At 36.7% G+C, this 20,972-nt stretch overlaps 1 protein-coding gene across 1 annotated transcript in view; it reads right to left on the minus strand.

Moving 5' to 3' along the window:
- The window catches only part of HCN1 (hyperpolarization activated cyclic nucleotide gated potassium channel 1), a 497,080-nt gene that overhangs the window by 398,290 nt on the left and 77,818 nt on the right, over nucleotides 1-20,972 (minus strand). The window lies entirely within an intron of this gene.

A 20,972-nucleotide genomic window follows, 5' to 3' on the forward strand; every position in this document is an offset into this window, starting at 1 on the left:
AGGTGACAAAATGTCTATTAACTACTGTTCTATGGTCTGCTTATAATTTGTCAAAGTGTATTAATAATAACAGGTGAGAAATTGCATGGCATATGCTCGAAGAAGCTAAATATGTCAAACTTTTTAAAAATGATGCTTTAATGTTAATAATTAGCAGCAAAATGTAAATGTACAACCTTCTCAGATAGGAAATTTACAAAAATTACTGATGGAACAATAACAAAAATACTAAAGACATAACTTCAATATACCAGACAATGATTTTAATACCTAATTCACAAATATGGGCAAACAGGAATATGGCTTTATAATTAGCAAATTACCCTAAGTCTGCATCTAAAGCTGTAATTTATTTTAATTACAATTGATCAAATAGTACTGCTTTAATGGGGGGGCTGTTGAGCAGACAAATCAGGAATTTAGCCATGCCTCAGCAAATCTTGGTTTTCCTTTGCTATATTTTCTGGACTTATGTATTTTCACAGGAAATACAAAGTAAAATTAGCATATCAAATTTTAAATTCAAAGCTTGTTAAAAGCTATTGAAAATGAAAAGAGCATGCTGTCTTACTATGTAAGCAAATAATCTAAATCAAATGGACAATAAAAGCAAGGTACATTTGGTATGCCACTTAGCATATATTTGAGATTGGTTTTTGATGTGTTTTGATTTTTGAAAGTAATGGTTCCCTCTATTTATTATGAGTATAACCAAACATTTAATAACCTTACTATCTCATTTTAATGGTGTCTCTTCAAAGCTGAAAATACACATGCCTTTAACTCAGTAATTCCCCTTCTAGAGCTTATCCTACAGTAATAATAATAAAACTGATCAATGAGGCATGTACAAGAGTATTTTATGTAGCATTGTTTCTAATACCAATTACTTGGAATAGATTTAAAGGTCCATAAATTGAGAAATAATTGTATTGTGTAGAAATGCACAATGTAATTCTGTGTCACTATTTAAGAGAATGTAGAAGTTCTAGGGCTAACATGGAACCAAAAAAAAAAAAACCTGTTGCCTTCTAGTCGATTCTGATTCATAGTAACCCTATAGGACTGAATAGAACTGCCCCATAGATTTTCCAAGGAGTGCCCAGGGGATTCGAAATGCCAATCTTTAGGTTAGCAGCCAAGCTCTTAACCACTGTGCCAACCAGTCTCCCTCCATAATTAACTGAAGAAAACTAGTTTCAGAATAAAGTAGGTAGCATCATCAAATTTTTAAAATCTGTACACATTTGTGAAGTTTTTATATGTTGTAAATGTGTGTATAAGCAAAAAAAATCTGGAAGCATATAATTAACAAATTATGAGTGGTTATCTGGTAACTAAAAATGATGGAATAAGATAGAACTTCAATTTTTCACTTATTTGTGGTTGGAAATTTTTTTATAGAATAAATGCATTACTCTTGTAATATTGTTTAAAAATTAAAAAGAAAATTACTCAACTGAAAGTACAGAAGGAATCTGAAAGAGGAGTAGGACAAGAGAGAAATCAATCAATCTAAAGAAATAATGATGGCCAGCAAGAAGCGAAACTCTTACTGTTGTTGTTGTCATGTGCTGTTGAGTCAGTTCCGACTCATGGCGACCCTTTAATCACAGATTATATTATTATCTATATAGGAAACCCAGAAGCATATACAACCACATTACTGGAATTAATAGAGGGATTTAGAAAGGTTACTTGATTTAAAACCAATTCTACAAAATCAATTACATTTCCATGTACTAACAACAAATATTTAGAAATGACATTTTGAAACCTTAAGGGGTGGTTCTACTCTGCCCTATAGGGTTGCTATGAGTTGAATCGAATCGATGGCAACAATTTTTTTTTTTTAGTGTGCTCTTGTCAGCTGTCATTATTATTCAATTACAATGACACTTCAAATCACATGGTTTTGTCTGCATGTACTTCAAGTACCCACTATCTTTGTTGCTGCCAGTGTTTCCATTGTCACTCATTTAGTCAAATTTTCTGGTGTTTTAGCTACAACATTGTGGTAATTAGTATTTGCGAACCCATATCAATAACTTATTTGAGAATGAAGTAGTAATTAAAGGAAAAGGAGGAAAATCCAAAAAGGCTTCCATTCAGTTACTAATAATGTTGTAATTCAATGCAGAAAGATTTTACAAAAAAAATTTGTTGTTAGTATTCACATAAGCTAAGGAATATTACACTTAAACAATTTACAACTATGTTTATCACATATTATTCTATGATTAAAATCGATAACAAACATTACTAAGGATTCTGTATGGTCTGGTATGGAAGGAGGTCCATGGGGGGGTTGACACCATGAGTTACTGCGGCACTAGGTCATACCAACCCTACTGACGCCACTGATTTTTCTCCTTTGAAATGGTGGATTATGGGGAATGTTAATGCGCAGAATACCTAAGGCCTGTTAGCTATTTCACAGTTATATAAATAAACAGGAATAACAACACTGTCCTTTAATTTCTATAGTAATTATGTCTATTTAGGGTAAAAATGAGCCCAGCTATTACAACTACAGTATTATTTCTATCTGGGGTGAATACATTTAGTAAACTTTGATAGAATCTCTATCTATGCCACACTATACACTAGTTCCAGGGGATGCACAGGTTAATAAGGTAACCATGGCCCTCCAAGATCCTTCAGTCTAATGGTAAAAATGACTGTAAACCAAAGTGCAAGTACTCTGTAACCATCTTATAATATGCAAGAGGAACAGAGAAAAAGAGCCAAGTAACTCTGAGATGGATTGACACAAGAGCCACAACAATGGACTCAAACCTACCAGGGATCATGAAGATGGTGCAGGACTGAGCAACGTTTTATTCTGTTATATAAGGTTACCATGAGTCAGAGCCAACACAAGGGAAACTAACAAGAACAAACTCTGAGAGAGTGAGTGAAAACATCACAAGAGATAGGAACAACCCGGTGAAATGGCATGGTTCATTTGAGGACTGGAGAGAAACTGTGTGAAACTGGAGTAAAAAGACCTTGGCATGAAGTGACAAGAGATGTCACTGCCAGAGTAAACTGAGGTCAGATCTAGAAGGGTGTTTTATATGATGCTAAGGGATCAGGCCTTCATTCTCCAGAAGCCAAGGAGGCATGAAAAGAGTTTAAATAAGGAAATGGTAGACTAAGATTTATGTTTTAGAAGGATTTGTCAGTGGGAAACACCAGTTTAAAGACTTCTTTAGAGCACTAAAAAACAAAGATGTCACTTTAAGGACTAAAGTATACCTGATCCGAGCCATGGTATTTTTAATTGCCTCATATTCATGCAAAAGCTGGACAATGAATAAGGAAGACCAAAGAATCGATGCCTTTGAATTACGGTGTTGGCAAAGAATATTGGATATACTATGAACCGCCAGAAGAACAAACAAATCTGTCCTGGGAGAAGTACAGCCAGAATGCTCCTTAGAAGGGAGGATGGCAAGACTTTATCTCATGCACTTTGGACACATTATCAGGGGGGATCAGTCCCTGGAGAAGGAAATTATGCTTGGTAGAGGGTCAGCAAAAAAGAGAAAGACCTTCAACAAGATGGATGGACAGAGTGACTGCAACAATGGGCTCAAGCATAGCAGTGATTGTGAGGATGATGCAGGGCCAGGCAGAGTTTTGTTCCATCGTATAAGATTGCTATAAGTCAAACCGACTTGACAGCACCTAACAACAGCAGTATACTGGTTAGTGTTGAGTTGATTCTGACTCATGGCAATCCCATATGTCAGAGTAGAACTGTGCTCCACAGGGTGTTCAATGGCCGATTTTTTAGAAGTATATTGCCAGGCCTTTCTTCTGAGGTGTCTCTGGGTAGACTTGAACCTTCAGCTTTTCAGTTAGCAGCCAAGTGTGTCAACCACCAAACCCAAAAACCAAACCAACTGCCATCTAGTCGATTCTGACTCATAGCGACCCTATAGGACAGAGTCGAACTGCCCCATGGAGTTTCCAAGGAGCCCCTGGCGGATTTGAACTGCCAACCTCTTGGTTAGCAGCCATAGCATTTAACCTCTACGCCACCAGGGTTTCCATGTCAAGCACAGTGGTATATACGTTAAAAGGAGTTGTGATTCTCAAATATAAATGCCCTCTCCGGTATTTAGTCCTTTAACTTGAACTGTTTTTCTTATAGGTTATATATTCTGGTAGCAAATAGTTCAGAGAAACAATACGGCAAGAGACACTGAAGTAACTGGGTCCCTATGGAACCATCTGTGAAATACAGAATCAGAATCACATATCTGCATAACAGTGTGACCACCATGAATGCAGAAAATATGGAGTCAAGGCTTAAAAATGAAGCTTGGTATTCAAATAAATTTTGATTTTATAAACCTAAAATGAAGACTGGAAAACCATTTTCAAGTTTTATCCCACTCTATTTTAAGAAAATATATTTTAAAATATGTATTGATGGCTTGTATATGTTCTAATTCCAAACTTCTTATGATGAAACATTTTAAGACTTTTGTGTTATTAGATTTAACGATATAATTTTCATTAATTAAGGTATTAACCAGTACTTTTGTATTCCATAATTACCTTAACAGCTTAAGGGAGAATGAAAAAGATACTAGATGAATAGGGAACAAATTAAAATATCCTGTAAATTGCAAAGGAAACCCTGGTGGCATAGCGGTTAAATGCTACGGCTGCTAATCAAAGAGTCGGCAGTTCGAATCCACCAGGCGCTCCTTGGAAACTCTATGGGGCACTTCTACTCTGTCCTATAGGGTTGCTATGAGTCGGAATCGACTCGACGGCACTGGGTTATAAATTGCATAGATACTTCATCTATAATAATCAAATTACTTCTGAATAGATTAAATAGATGTGTCTACAAAACAATTATTATAAAATTAAGAATAAATGGAATGTCCCTTAAGATTATTTTTATCTGGAACAACCTAAAAAAGAAGAATGTCTGTTCTTTAAAAAAAAAGCTTTATTTAGGTTTTGTTTAATAATAAAAATGTAACTTGTAAAAGATTATTAAGAACTGAGTTTTGCCTATTTTTTTCACTGAAATTTAAATCTTATCCATTATGTTCTTAATAATATAATAAATAGTTCCCTCCATCTTATCTAAGTAGTGCTTCTATTTTCAAGTGCTAGATTAAGTCCTAACTTCTCCAGGAACCATGTTTGAATGTCGGCCTACAAACTTTAATGGCAATAATTATCTGTACCATTCCTATAAATTTTAGCCCTTTAAAAATAAATAAATAAATAATTTTTTTTTTTTTTTAAATGATAATATTGGTCCAACTAAGATATCTGACTCAAAGGACTTTAAGCTTCTAGAAGGCAACCTGTGTCCATTATAACACCTTCTGTCCCCAGTACCTGGCATAAAAATTGGTACATTCATAATGGGAGTCAACACATATTTATTACTGATATCAATTGCTTAATATTTGATCAATTTTACTATTTTGAAAAATAAATTTATGTAATATAAAATTCTATGAAGTGTCACAGATAACTCCTTTTTGTTTACTTACTTCCTGTGAACTAAGAATGTATGATTTGCAACTTATCGGTTTTTCTTAGATCATGTTCTTTTGTTTTGTTCTGCTTGTTTTGTTTTGCGTTTTCTTGCTTAACTTTCCAGCTACACTGATGCACCCTGAAAGCAGAGAGTGCATGTCTCAAACCTGTGGGCACCAGTTAATACTGACAATATAATTGTGATAGCTCTTGATCACATCTCTTTTGTCCCACCCAGTTTTCAAAAGGCAAACTGAAGATGATCTTGGAAGGCACAGGGATACTTAGCTTTATGAATTGGCTATATTCTGAATAAACAAAAAATGAATAAAATTTACTTTTATTTTAAAAACCAAACCAAACTCATTGCTATTAAGTTGATTCCAACTCATAGCAACCCTATAGAGTAGAGAAGAATTGCCTCATAGGGTTTCCAAGGAGCAGCTGGTAGATTCGAACTGCTAACTTTTTGATTTGCAGCTATAACTCTAAAAAAAAAAAAACCACTATAGCAGGTACAAAAATGATGTACCAATGGCACCCCAGATCTTGTTCCTTTCCCATAGCTAGGATATCTGTTGTTCATGTGATATGCACCACTGATCATCAGAAATCCTCCTAGTCACCCAAACTGTCATCTTTCAAATGTCCTTGTATCAATACCTTACCTTTTAGAACTGAACAAACTCTATATTTTATTTCTACCCTAGAAGTTGATGCATTTCCTTCATTTATTTATGTTATATATAACTATTAATCCGTCTATCTCCTTGTTTCCTAAAAAAAAAGAGGAATATAAATCTATCATTTCGATAAAATCAGTGATAAACTTTTCTAAAAGAAAGAGACATACATTTGTATTATGCATGTCTTAAGACAAACAAGCATCACTGTATTTCTAATCCAGGATGTATGCCATTACGTTCATTCATAAGAGCTGCCACAGGCATACAAAAGAGACGGGGAATTTGAAGTAGATCACTCCTCCTCATTAACAATGGGTGGCGGTTTAAGGTTACTGAAGTGTCTTTTGCTATTGATACACCTCTCAGATCTTCTCATCTCTCAATTATTTAGGGACTGATTATCATATCTGTGAACCCTACTGTTTCTTTTCTCCTCTTTCTCCTCTGATTTTTCATCTTTGGCCATCTTGTTAAACATGGGTCTTCTGAATACCAAATAAGCTGGATGAAAACAAAAAATAAGCCAAAACTAAAGCAGTAAAATATACCTGCTCCACTTAAGCAGTACTGGATAGGAATGGAAATTGTGTCCAAACACTTTTGGATTTTCAGTTTTCTGTTATTGCATTTCCGGATCACATATTTCCTGTTATCCCATGCAACTTATAACTCCCAGTAATTATTTTTGGCAATGAGTATACAAAATTTCCCATTAATATTAAGGTATTTACATTTTCTCTTTCAGTCTTTTTATCCGTAACAATTTACATAGAATATATTTACCACTTTTATTGGAAGTACTATTTATCAATGCTACCCTTGGAAACTCACTCTATGGGGCAGTTCTACTCTGTCCTACAGGGTCGCTATGAGTCGGAATCGGCTCGACAGAGGTGGGTTTGGTTTTTTGGTTATTCTAAAATAAATCGAAAGTATCTTCTAAAATGGAAGTTAACCTTTCCTATGCAAAAATAATCCCTGTAAACTAGAAATGTTACAACACGTGGGGCATGTGTACTAAATATAGGCAAACATAAACCTCAGTGTACAGAAATATAACTGCAAGTAACATTTCAGGGAAGTTATGTTTTCAAAGGATTTTCACATACGTTATCTCACCTTGCCTTCATAAAAATCTTCTCAATTCACGGTATTCTGGCTGGGATATACATATATTGTTGTTATTAGGTGCCGTCGAGTCAGTTCTAACTCTTAGCAACTCTATGTACAACAGAAGAAAACACTACCCAGTCCTGACCATCCTCACAATCATTATTATACTTGAGTCCATTGTGGCAGCCACTGTGTCGATCGATCACTTTGAGGGGCTTCCTCTTTTTTGCTGACCTCTACTTTACCAAGCATGATGTCCTTCTCCAGGGACTGGTCCCTCCTGATAACACGCCAAAGTATGTGAGATGAAGTCTCACCATCCTCCCTTCTAAGGAGCATTCTGGCTCTACTTCTTCCAAGACAGATTTATCCATTCCTCTGGAAGTCCACAGTATATTCAATATTCTTTGCCAACATCATAATTCAAAGGCATTAATTCTTCTTCAGTCTTCCTTATTCATTGCCCAGATTTCACATGAATATGAGGCAACTGAAAATACCACCGTCTGAGTCAGGCACGCCTTATTCCTCAAAGTGACATCTTTGCTTTTTAACACTTTAAAGAGATCTTTCCCAGCAGACCTGCCCAACGCAATGTGTCATTTGATTTCTTGACTGCTGCTTCCATGGGTATTGATTGTGGATCCAAGTAAAATGAAATCCTTGACAACCTTAGTCTTTTCTCCATTTATCATAATGTTGTTTATTGGTCCAGTTATGAGGACTTTTGTTTTCTTTATGTTGATGTGTAATCCATACTGAATGGTGTGGTCTTTGATCTTCATCAGTAAGTGATTCAAATCCTCTTCAGCAAGCAAGGGTGTGTCTTCTGCATATTGCCAGTTGTTAATGAGTTTTACTCCAATACTGATACCCCATTCTTCTACATATAGCCCACCTTCTCAGATTATTTGCTCGTCATAAAGATGAATAGGTATGGTGAAAGGATACAACCCTGATGCACACCTTTCCTGACTTTAAACCATGCAGTTACCCCTTGTTCTTTTGAACAACTGCCTTTTGGTCTAAGTACAGGTTCACCATGGATGCAATTAAGTGTTCTGGAATTCCCATTCTTCACAATGTTACCCATAATTTGTTATGATCCACACAGTCTAATGCATTTGCATAGTCAATAAAACACATGTAAACATATTTCTCATATTCTCTGTTTTCAGCCTAGATCAACCTGACATCAGCAATAATATCCCTGGTTCCATGTCCTCTTCTGAATATGGCTTGAATTTCTGGCATTTTCCTGTTGATGTACTGCTGCAACTGCTTTCGAATGATCTTCAGCCAAATTTTACTTAGGTGTGATATTAATGATATTTTTTGATAACTTCCGCATTCTGCTGGATCACCTTTCTTTGGAATGGGTAAAAATATGCATCTCTTCCATTGGGTTGGTAAGGTAGCTGTCTTCCAAATTTCCTGGCATAGATGAGTGGGCGTTTCCAGTGCTGCATCCATTTGTTGAAAAATCTCAGTTGGTATTCTGTCAATTCCTGGAGGCTTGTTTTCCACTAATGCCTTCAGTGCATCTTGGACCTCTTCCTTCAGTACCATCGGTTTCTGATCATATGCTACCTTATGAAATGGTTGAATGTCGACCAATTTTTTTCGGTACAGTGACTGTATCTATGTGTATATATATTTGTGTGTGTGTGTGTGTGTGTATATCCTCCCTTATATTTCTGTAATTGTATAGCTTTTATTCACCATCATTACTGGCCTACCTCTAAGACAGCAGAGTTCCTATCACGTATGCCCCCACAAGCTTGACTCATGGGACATTAAACCCCCAGTGCACTGTGTGATGTAAATGAACTTTTTGTAAATATATATATATATATATATATATATATATATATATATATATATACATCCCTAACTACATTTAAAAATACATGCTGGTTATGTTCTTTTTGATTTGTCACACGTACTGTAAATTAAGTGAAGTTTTGTTAACTATGGCTTGAATCTAATAACCAAGGATAACACTATTTCCATAAGAAATGTGTATATGTGCTTAACGCCAGTTTCAGAAATTTGGAAATCCATCCATTGGCTTTTGGAAACCATCACTGATGGAAAGAAGAACATTATTCAAAATAATAGAGGGATAAATAAAAACAAAGTCACTTTGATTAATTTGGTTATAATTCTCCAATACTGACTTCTCTATAAACTAAATTGAAGAGTTCTGAGCTAAAAACGATCACTTCTTGTAACCACATTTTACTTCACTCACCCTAAGCAGGACAATAAAATCAGTAATAAGGAGAAAAATATCTATGCACTTACAAAGAAAATCACATTGGCACTAAATATTTTAACATAAATCCTGGTCTTATAATCTCTCTGACAATTCTAGGTGTCTTATTACAGTGAATCATGATCTTCCAGAAAAAGAAAAAAATTGGCCTCAGAGAAGCTGAATTTAAACATTCTTTTTATGTACATGGTTATAAGTTTTACTCTTGGCATTTGATATCTTCTTCCAAGTATAAACCAAAGCCAGAAACAACACTGGAATATATTGCATGCCTTAAGTAAAGAAAGGCTTATTGTAAATACACTGAAACTTCATAGATGTGCCAGAATAGGTATCAAATGCAGCATTTAATTGAGAAGCTTCAGGAAAATAAGAGGGAGAAGTTAATGAAAAGACATTATTTGGTTCCCCCGGCAAATAAAAATTTGGTTGGTTGAAATATATCAGCTAGTTCCATTTTCTCGCAGCTTTTTACAAAAATAAAGTAACTATATCCACATCAATATAAAACAGTCATACTTACAGTATAGAGTCAGAAACCTAGATATGCCACTGCCTCTAATCAGTCTCAAGTATGCTCTACATGCCTCAGTGTTTATTCTCATCTTGAAGATAACTCTGAGGAAGACACCACTGACACCATTTACAATGAAAACTTTTAATACGACCTAAGTGTGAGGGCTGTGAGGAAGGAACTACTTGTCACAGTTTAAATCCTAATTAAAATAACAGAAAAGTGCACATTCACACTTAATAAGAGGTGCCAGTAGCCTCACATAAATTGATAACACAAGCTTTGAAGTTAGATCAAACCAGATTTTAATTACTAGCACATTTTTTTTTTTATTTGTTAACTTGGATAAGTTAAATAACTTCTACTCACTTCTGCATTAGTTGGGGTGATGCCAGCAGTTGTAACAGCTAAATTCTAAAATCTCAGGTTTTCAGCAAAAAAAAAAAAAAAGTTAATTTCTTACTCATTAAAATTTTAAATGGGTGCTCCTCATGAACAAGTATCTCCGCTCCAAGTGGAAATTCAGAGACTTGGCTCCCTACATCTGTAGTTCCTCTATCTTCAACAAGTGATGACCATGGCTCAAGCCAGAAAAAGGAATGGAAGAGAGAGTATTGGAAGGTTTTATGGGCCAGGCCTGTAAAGGAAGTACATTACTATAAATCACATTCCATTGGGCAGAAGTCAGTCCTGACACTTCATTTCCCACTCTTCAGGAAAACTGAACAAAATGGTACTGGAAGCCAGGAAGAAGCAGAAACAGATCTGGTGTATATCTAACAACCTCTGCCACAGCCTTATTTTGCTAATTTAATTATAAATTGGAAAGAAATCCTCACAGTATTTTCGTGAAGGTTAGTTGAGAAGGTGCACGTAACAAACTGTCTTAGTTATCTAGTGCTGCTATAACAAAAATACGACAAGTGGATAGATTTAACAAACAGAAATTTATATTCTCACACTTTAGGAGACTGGAGGTACAAATTCAGGGTGCCAGCTCTAGGGAAAGGCTTTCACCTTCTGCTGGCTCTGGGGGAAGGTCTTTATCTCTTCTGAGCTTCTGCCCCTGGGCAATCTTCACGTGGCTTGGCATCTCTCTTCCTCCATCTCTGCTTCTCAGCTTGCTTGTTTAATCTTTTTTTATATCTCAAAAGAGATTGACTCAAAACATACCTTACACTAACCCTGTCTCATTAACATAACAAAGACAATCCATTCCCAAATGGGATTATAACCACCCGCATAGAGGTTAGATTTTTTTTTTTGGGGGGGGGGGACACAATTTAACCTATAACACAAATTTAGCAGAAATATTTTCACATGGTAAATATCATTCCATAAACAGAACTGCTCCACAGGGTTTCCAAGGCTGTTTTTTTTTTTTAATCTTTACAAAAGCAGACTGCCACATCTTTCTCCTGTGGAGCGGTTGGTAGGTTCAAACTGCCCACCCTTCCGTTAGCAGCCAAGCACTTAACCACTATACAACCAGGTCTCCTTTCATAGAGTAACCAGTGTTAATTGTTGTAGCAGTTCTTATCCACATCAATTTAGCAGTAAGTGTGATGAATTTCTAAGGATAGAAATTAAATTCAAAAAGGGACATTTATGAAGACTATAATTGTCCTCCTTCCACTACAGCCTGTTACACAGTCTACTCAACTATTCACACTACAAAATATATTATAGATCTATTATCCATGAGGGATTGCTGGTGGCACAGTAGTTAAGTGCTCGGCTGCTGACGGAAAGGTTGGCATTCTAACCCACCTGCCACTGCTGTTTCCATAAAGATTTACAGCCTTGGAAACCCTGTGGGGAAGTTCTACTCTGCCCTATAGGGTCACATGAGTCAGAATCGACTCAGTGGCAATGGGTTTAGTTTCATTTTTGGACTATCCACCAGAAAGTGTGCTAATCATTGGTGATACAATAAAGTGGAACATCTCCTTAGAAGCTCATCCTACTAGAGAAGGAAAAAATACAGATTAAAAAAAAACCCATGATATAATAATTTAAGGAAGATGAAAAAGATAAAGTGGGCAACGAGCTTAGAAGGCTTGGCATGTTTATAAGTTATCAATAATAACAATAGTGACTTAAAGTTCAGAAAACCATGGTTGCACTGAAAATCTACTAAGCCAGACAATTAGATAAAATCAGGAAAGAAATGCTAGAAGAGGTGTGTGTGTGTATGTATGTGTGTTGTGGCGAGGGGTAGTGATAGGTTTTGAAGAACGACACAAAGAGGCATTCCTCCCTCTAAGAGGATACGGGATGTGATAAGCAAAGCACAAAGGCAAGGAAGAAATGGAAGTAGACAATACCTGAAAGACAAGCTTTCAAACATTCAGTGTCTGTGGGAACATTAGAGGCTTAGGAGGCAGTACTTTTATATGTTAAGGAGCTGTATTAACTTCTGGAAATAACAGCAAACCATTGGAAGGGATTTAAGCAGAAAAAAATAAAGGCATGATTTTTGCTAGAGCAGTGAGAAGGATGGATTTGAAAGAAATAAAATTACGTAAACAAAGACTACTTAGGGAACAGGTGCAGGTCACCTAGTATAAGACAACAAGGTTCTGAGCTAGAATAAGATTCGAAGCAAAGGAGGAAATGTAAATTATATTTAAGAGGTAAAAGCAGGATTTAGAAAATGATTTGGATAGGTGAGTTGATGGACAGAAGACTGGGTGGATAGCGTTGCTGCTAATTTAGATTAAAAGGCAAGGGATGAATTTATGGATGATACGAAGAATATCTCAACGGCAGTGGGGTTTTTTGGGTATGAAGAATTTACCTTTTTAACATATTGAGTACCAGGGAGGCTTTCAGGTAGGAACAGTCAGCAGGAAGTTGTATATAAAAGTCTGAAGCTCAGAAAAGTGATCTGGTTTGGAATTACCGTTTTTGTAGCCATTGTAATACCGGTAGCAACGAAATCTTATTCTCTCATGATATTTGCTTAAAAACACTTTTAAAACCTAACTGGCAGAAAAAGTAACAAAGGAAGTGAGAAATCCACAATCAGTCATGTCAAAGCCTCCACGATATTGAAATAGTGAAAAGGAGTAGAAACCAACCCTTTTAAAAAGTGTTTTCATATAGAGACACTAACCTGGATTAAAACTGTTCCCACTATCTGTCCACAGACATGGCCTAGAAGCAGTGACACCCCAGCACCAATAAGCACAACCTGGTGCCCAGATCTTAATTTCTACATACCATTTTCCAATAAAAATAACTAGGATTCCCTGGAGAAATGGAAGAATAAAGGGCTGGGGGTGGAAAAATGCAAAATGAGCCTGGAACATCAACTAGTGCTGGAAAGTAAGGAAGTGTATTTAAAAAAAAAAAAACTTAGGCACATGTCAAAAGGACACAGAAGCCAACCTGAAAGAATTGGCCAATGCTGGAATAATTTGAGCAACAAATTAAAGAACAATTGTACCGGTTTAAAATCCAAAAACATATTTCATGAGCCCATTTTGATATAAACAAAATACTGAATGAATGAATAAAGGTGAAGGGAAGCATTTTCCTTATAGAAGAATTCCGAATAATAAATGTAAAAGGAATGAGTGAAATAGAAAAATCACCGTTAGAATACCACAGTAATATCTGCTGCAGGCAAGTTCCAACGAAGAATGCTAAAATTCATAGACCAAACTCTAAGGAAAAACAGAATATTTTCACAACCTAAAAGTACCAAAACCAAAAACTAAACCCACTGCCATCAAGTCAACTCCAACTCACAGTGACCCTATAGGACAGCGTAGAGTTTCCAAGGAGCACCTGAAGGATTTGAACTGCCAAGCTTTTGGTTAGCAGCCATAGCTCTTAACCACTAGCACCAGGGTTTCCAGCCAAAAAGTAACTCCCCTAAAAAGATTTGTGAATTAGTGTGATGGTTTGAATTCACACCCACAAACTCTTTAATACCCCTCCTCCAGGTGGTAGAGATTAATTTCTCTCCCCTTGAGTGTGTGCTGTATATAGAGACTTGCTTCTAATGAATAATGTATGGATAAATAGGCAATATACCACCTTAAGCAAGTGATCGAGTTTAACATTACCATCAGTAAGTCATATTAATATCATGTGCCCCGGTTAAGATGTAGTAAGAAAATCATCTCACCTGGCTATTCCTCCTACAGATGTTTGACCCAAGTCTAATCATAAGAAAACAAAAGACAAAACAAATACTACAAAATACCTACTACTCTTCAAAATGTCATGGTTATGAAAAGCAAGGAAAGCCTGAGAAACATCATATATTGAAGGAGGTTAAGGAGACATGATGACTAAGTGTGATATGGTATTCTAGACTGGATCCTGGAACTAAAAGAGAACAGAAGTGGAAAAACTAGTAAAATCTAAATAAAGTTTGTAGTTTAGGTAGTGGTGGGGTGCCAATGTGTTGTTGTTGGTGTTAGGTCCCGTCGAGTGGATTCCCACTCTTAGCAGCTCTACGTACAACAGAACGAAACACTGTCCAGTCTTTCACCATCCTCACAATTGTTGCTATATTTGAATCCATTGTTGTAGCCACTGTATCAATCCATCTTGTTGAGGGTTTTCCTCTTTTTTGCTGACCCTGTAGAAGTTGTGCTAATGTACAATGTACCAAAATAAATGTCTTAGTTTTAGTAAATAGTACCATAGTTATGTAAGATGCTAACATCAGGTGAAAATGAGTGAAGTAAACACAACTCTACAAACTAACTTTCAAACACTTCTGCAAATCTAAAATTATTTTAAAATAAAAAGTTAAAAAAAAAATCCTCCCATGGGGAGGAGTGGGGATGGAAAAATACTAGACTATAGGAAAAAAAAAAAAAAAAGCCCTCCCACTGGTAACAGAAGGCAAATATGGAGACCTTTAAAGAGAACCCGGAAGGTGCAAATGTTTAACACACTCAGCAGCTAACTGGAAGGCTGGAAGTTTGAGTCCCTCTAGAAGTACCTCCTCAGAAAGGCCTGGTGGTCTACTTCTGGAAAATCAGCTAGGCATTGAAAATTCTTTGAAGCACAGTATTCTGTTGACACATGTGGGGTCACCATGGGGCAGAATTGACTTAAAGACAACTTTTTTTTTTTTAAGGGGTTAGCTATGTGAGAAAATCAAGCAAAATATAGCTGTAGGATTATTATATCAAGGCTAAGTCTTTGCTATATAAATTGCAGTTTTACAGTCACCAACACAAATGTTCATCAATTGATGAATGGATAGCAAAAATGGTAGATCCATATAATGAGATATTATTCAGCCATTAAAAAGGAATGAAGTATTGATACATGGATTAACCTTAAAAACATTAAGCTAAGTGAAAGATGCCAAATACAAAAGGTCATTTAATGTATGATTCCATTTACATAAAATACCCCTAAGAGGCAAATTCATAGACAGAAAACTGACTAGTGTTTGCTAGAGGTTGGGAAGAGGAAGGAATGGGGGGTGTCTGCTTAACGGATACAGGGCTTCCTTTTGGGGTGATAAAGCTGTTCTGGAATTAGACGGTGATAATAATTGTACAATATCATGAATGGGAATTCCAGAACACTTAATTGTGCTCATGGGGAACCATTATATAGATCAAGAGGCAGTTGTTCGGACAGAACAAGGGGATACTGATTGGTTTAAAGTCAGGAAAGGTGTGTGTCAAGGCTGTATTCTTTCATCATAGCTATTCAATCTGTATGCTGAGCAAATAATCCGAGAGGTTGGACTATATGAAGAAGAACAGGGCATCAGGATTGGAGGAAGGCTCATTAACAACCTGTGTTATGCAGATGACACAACCTTGCTTGCTGAAAGTGAAGAGGAGTGAAGCACTTACTAATGAAGATCAAAGGCCTTTAGTATGGATTGCACCTCAACATAAAGAAAACAAAAATCCTCACAACTGGACCAATGAGCAATATCATGATAAATGGAGAAAAGATTGAAGTTGTCAAGGATTTCATTTTACTTGGATCCACAATCAACAGCCATGGAAGCAGCAGTCAAGAAATCAAAAGATGCATTGCATTGGGTAAATCTACTGCAAAGGACCTCTTTGAAGTGTTGAAGAGCAAAGATGTTACCTTGAGGACTAAGGTGCGCCTGACCCAAGCCATGGTATTTTCAATCGCATCATATGCACGTAAAAGCTGGACAATGAATAAGGAAGACGGAAGAAGAACTGACACCTTTGAATTGTGGTGTTGGTGAAGAATATTGAATATACCATAGACTGCCAAAAGAACAAACAAATCTGTCTTAGAAGAAGTACAACCAGAATGCTTCTTAAAAGCAAGGATGGAGAGACTGTGTCTTACATACTTTGGACATGCTGTCAGGAGGGATCAGTTCCTGGAGAAGGACATTATGCTTGGCAGAGTACAGAGTCAGCAGAAAAGAGGAAGACCCTCAGTGAGGTGGATTGACACAGTGGCTGCAACAATGAGCTGAAGCGTAACAATTGTTAGGATGGCTCAGGACTGGGCAGTGTTTCGTTCTGTTGTACATAAGGTCGCTATGAGTCAGAACCGACTCAACAGCACCTAACAACAACAACAATCATGAATGTACTAAATGTCACTGAATTGTACACTTTAAAATATTAAAACAGGGAATTTTATGCCATGTGAATTTTGCCACAATAAAACACAGAGGGTGAGGATCAGAAGGGTAGCACACCAACATGAACACACACAAGAGACTACCAACCAAATTTCAGCAAATTTCTAGAAGGCTACCCTCACATTTGAGTACAGTAAGAGAAAATCATTAGCTCATCCAAACATTCTCCCCACAGAATTGCTTTTCCATAGGTATCCTTGTTATTTCTCTGTCTGACAAGTCTGAAGCCCCATTGCCCCCGTTGCCGTCGAGTTGAGTCCAAGTCATAGCGACCCTATAGGACAGAGTAGAACTGCCCCCATAGAGTTTCCAAGGAGCACCTGGTGGATTTGAACTGCCAACCTTTTGGTTAGCAGCTGTAGCACTTAACCACTACACCACCAGAGTCTGCAGCATCATATTTAATGAAGCCAGACAGTGGAATGAACCATTCATTCACTCAACCTATTGTTTATTGAGCATACATATGTGTCAGATAGGATGTTGGCATACATCAAGGTTAGTTAAAGTCAGACAGCAGAGACTACCTAACGCAATCCCCTAATCACTAGGATGAGGAAACCGAGGTCTCACAGTTTAAGCATCTTAACTGAGATCACACGGTAAATTAATAACAGAATCAAACTAGAAACCAGTCCCTTCATCAGCAAATTTCTTCTCGGTCTAAACAATGAACCTGGGCTGAGGAGAGACACAGAGAGGTGTAAAAAGTGTTTGTTTCCTTTGTAACTAGGAAACATTTCTCCAGTCTCAAAAAGTGATTTGAGCTCATGATAATGGTTTATTAAAAAGCTCTTGCTTCTAGCAACCTCTATTTCAGGAACTTGAAACTCACACTGTTTAATCTTCAGAAAATCCTTGTTAGAGAAATTGCATAATTGTTTTACATGCCCCCCCCAAAGAAGTGGAAAGCCAGTCTTTGAAAGGTTAAATGCTTTTCTGAGCTCATTTAATGAGATAGTGTCAAAGCTGAAAATAGAAGCCTCCTCGTTCCTCATGTTAGCCTTATTTCACCTCATGTTATTGCACTGAATTAAATTCTATTTTTCTCTAGTACTCTCACTATCAGGGAAGTGTGTTCTGAATCATTGTAAAGCATGGGAGAGGAAGACTCCAACGCAGCATTATTACGTACTTCAGAAATCCACAACATGTGTATTTCATCACACATATTTCCTTTAGAGGTCATTTCCGCTGAGTTCCTACGATGGTCTAGCTTTTCAGGTTCTCTAAGCCTGAGTTTCCTCATTTGTAAAAGGGATAAATAATACCTATCTTTACAGTTACTATGTGGATTATTTGATATAATGCATGTAAAGTGCTAGCATAACATCTGTACATGCTTAACTAAATTTTCCTTCTATTTCCTCCTCCATTTTTAGCCTCATAAATCAAATTTAGAATATGATATAATAGAACAGTAATTATTTGTACAGTTAGGTATATACAAATACAGAGGAAACTAAAATGTTTGATAAATTAGTTTTCTGGGAACTGTTTTAAGATCACATAAAGTACAGATCCCAGATCCATAAAACATAACATATCAAATGATCTTTGCTTTGGACTACAAGAGTTAAAATACATATAAGTGAATTTTTTATGAACAAGTTAACCTAATATAAGTATTTGAATATTAATATTTGAATAACCTGAGCAGGAAAAAATCTTAACCATTTGGTGAAATTTTCCTAATTTGGATGAATTGTAGACGACCAATAGTGTATTTTAAAATAAATTCTGTTTCTTATTTTCAACTGTATGAAACAAAGTCCTTTAGAACCTTTACATACTTGTTAATTCTATTTTTACTTAACATTCATCAGAAAGACTCCCATTTAGTAGCACTTATAGCTTTTTTCTTAGGTAGTTAAACATCCTCCTTTCAACTTTTAAACAACTAATTTATTTGGAACCTCGTTTTTCATGGATAATAGAGAGGAAATTCAAATGAGTTATCATTAATTCCAAAACATTCTATCTTTTAGTTCATGTTTTTATCTCAAACCACATTTCCTTTGCAAGCATATTGTGTGACTCAATTTTGAATGGATCTAAACTTTCTAAAGAGAAAAAAAGGAAATAATTAAACAAAAGAATACCATGTGAAAGGAATTTAAAACAAAAAAAAAAAAGACTTTTCAGTGGATGCTATGGGTCATTCTGTGATGAGATGGTTCAAAAAACTTGGTCACCATGATGAAAGTGAAAGGTGCTAATTATCTTTTAAATTTTCAAAGTTCATCAGTAAAATCTAGCTGTGTCCTTATTTGGCTACTCATATTTTCCTAATTTTAAAAAATGCACCTGTGGCAGAATTTTTTCTGCAAGAGGACAGAGCCAGCTGGAGAGAGAGACAATTAAGCCTGATTGGATGACTCAGCAATAAAAATAGGAAGCTAGCTGGATGAGAAAGGATGAGTTACAAAGAACCAGATTGGCAGGGAGGGAGCTCTTTAAAAGAAAACCTAAAGAAATGAAAATGAGCCCATCATCATGAACAAGCAGACTTTGAGGCTGAACTTTCCAGCCAATGGAAAATTCATTCTGGAAATTAAAATAACAGGCAAAATAATGTTTTATTTATAATCAACTTGCATATTAATCCGTTGCCCTTAAGTCGATTCTGACTCATAGTGACCCTATAGGACAGAGTAGAACTGCCCCATAGGGTTTCCAAGGGATAGCTAGTGGTTTTGAACTGCTGACCTTTTGGTTAGCAGCTAAGCTCCTAAGCACTGCGCCACCAGAGCTCCCAAATTGGATATAAGATCATACAATTATCAGTACCTATTTTTTTTTTATTATGTTTAATGACTAGTCAATATAACAAGAAAGATATCAAAGCCGAATCTGACATTATCAAAGGCTACCTCAGCCTTTCTTCAATGGGGTGATAGAGCTCTACTCCTTCCTGCCTCAGAGACGTGTGTCTTGTTCTTTGGCCAGGAACATATCTCCTCCACACCCGTTTCCTCTTGCTAACTTCTCATAACTCAAAACTCTGCCAGCTTCATGATTACACTTACCCGGAGATTTACTTATCTTTCAGATTCGGTCAGTCTCTGTCATAAATATAAAACTTGCAAATGCTGTCCCCTTCTCAGGGCATGTAGCCCAAGAACATGTTTGATTTTAATATGTTTAACATGTATCTTATATTCTAAGCAGTAAGATCCATTAGAAGAGATCCTATGTCTGTCTGTGGACACTCAGTAAATATTCTTTGTTGAGTAAATGAATCCTGAATGGAGAACAATGAGAGTGAGATGCATCCTGACCACCACTGGTTAGTTCCATTATTTTGGACCATGGCGCCATGGATCAATTTTGTGTGGCCTTCCTAGCCAGGGTCTTGTAACTCCCACCCAAGTGACTGGGTGGGACTGTGCAGATATGGTAATTGTGGCCCACCAAAGGAACTGGTTAGTTTTGCCATTCCACTGGGCTTGAAATGAGCCACCCCAAAGGTGGAGAAGAGAAGCCCACCACCACCAAGGAAGGAGGGACCAGCAGGAAACACCCATAGGAGATGGCACAGAGCTAGAAAACTGAGTGCCTTTAGGCAGAGACTAAGGGCCAGGGAGATGCATGCCCACAAGCACTGCTGGGAAGAGGCTATCCTGATGGAAGAACTGTATCCTTGAGGGTTCCTGAGCCTGAATTGTAATCTGTTACTTCCCTAATAAACCCCATAAATGTGAGTATAGTTTGTGAGTTCTTTGTGGCCAATGCAATGAATTATCAAGCCCAGCAGAAAAGTAAAGAATGCCGTGGGAGGACAGATGGTATCACAATTGGTAAAGATGGCAGAGAGAGGAGACATGACTGACCTCTGCGTCATAGAAATCAGCCTTGAGTTGTTGATCTTGATTCTCCTTCCCCATGGTGATGTTAGAGGAGGTCTGACACTGCCTTCATGCCATTTTGACAGGACACATTCACTTTGTCACTTTGTGTCTCAGTTTCCCCTAAGGTCAGTTCCATCTCTAAAAGAGTCTGCTTTTAGAAATAGTTTATCTACTACCTTCTTATTGATTTAGACATGAAATTCTCAAGAAACCTTAATCTCACCTACAATAATATTATTATCCCCTACTCATTTTCTTTCCATTCTCTATTATTTCATTTGGACTTGGTATAAAGGCAATTATTCTTTGCAGAAGGGGAAACATCTCCTAGTCCTTGAAGTGAAAGAACCCATTCTAGTCTACTACTAACAAATCCATCCTGGTT

Source organism: Elephas maximus, chromosome 2, assembly GCF_024166365.1.
Source record: "Elephas maximus indicus isolate mEleMax1 chromosome 2, mEleMax1 primary haplotype, whole genome shotgun sequence".
Taxonomy (NCBI): domain Eukaryota; kingdom Metazoa; phylum Chordata; class Mammalia; order Proboscidea; family Elephantidae; genus Elephas; species Elephas maximus.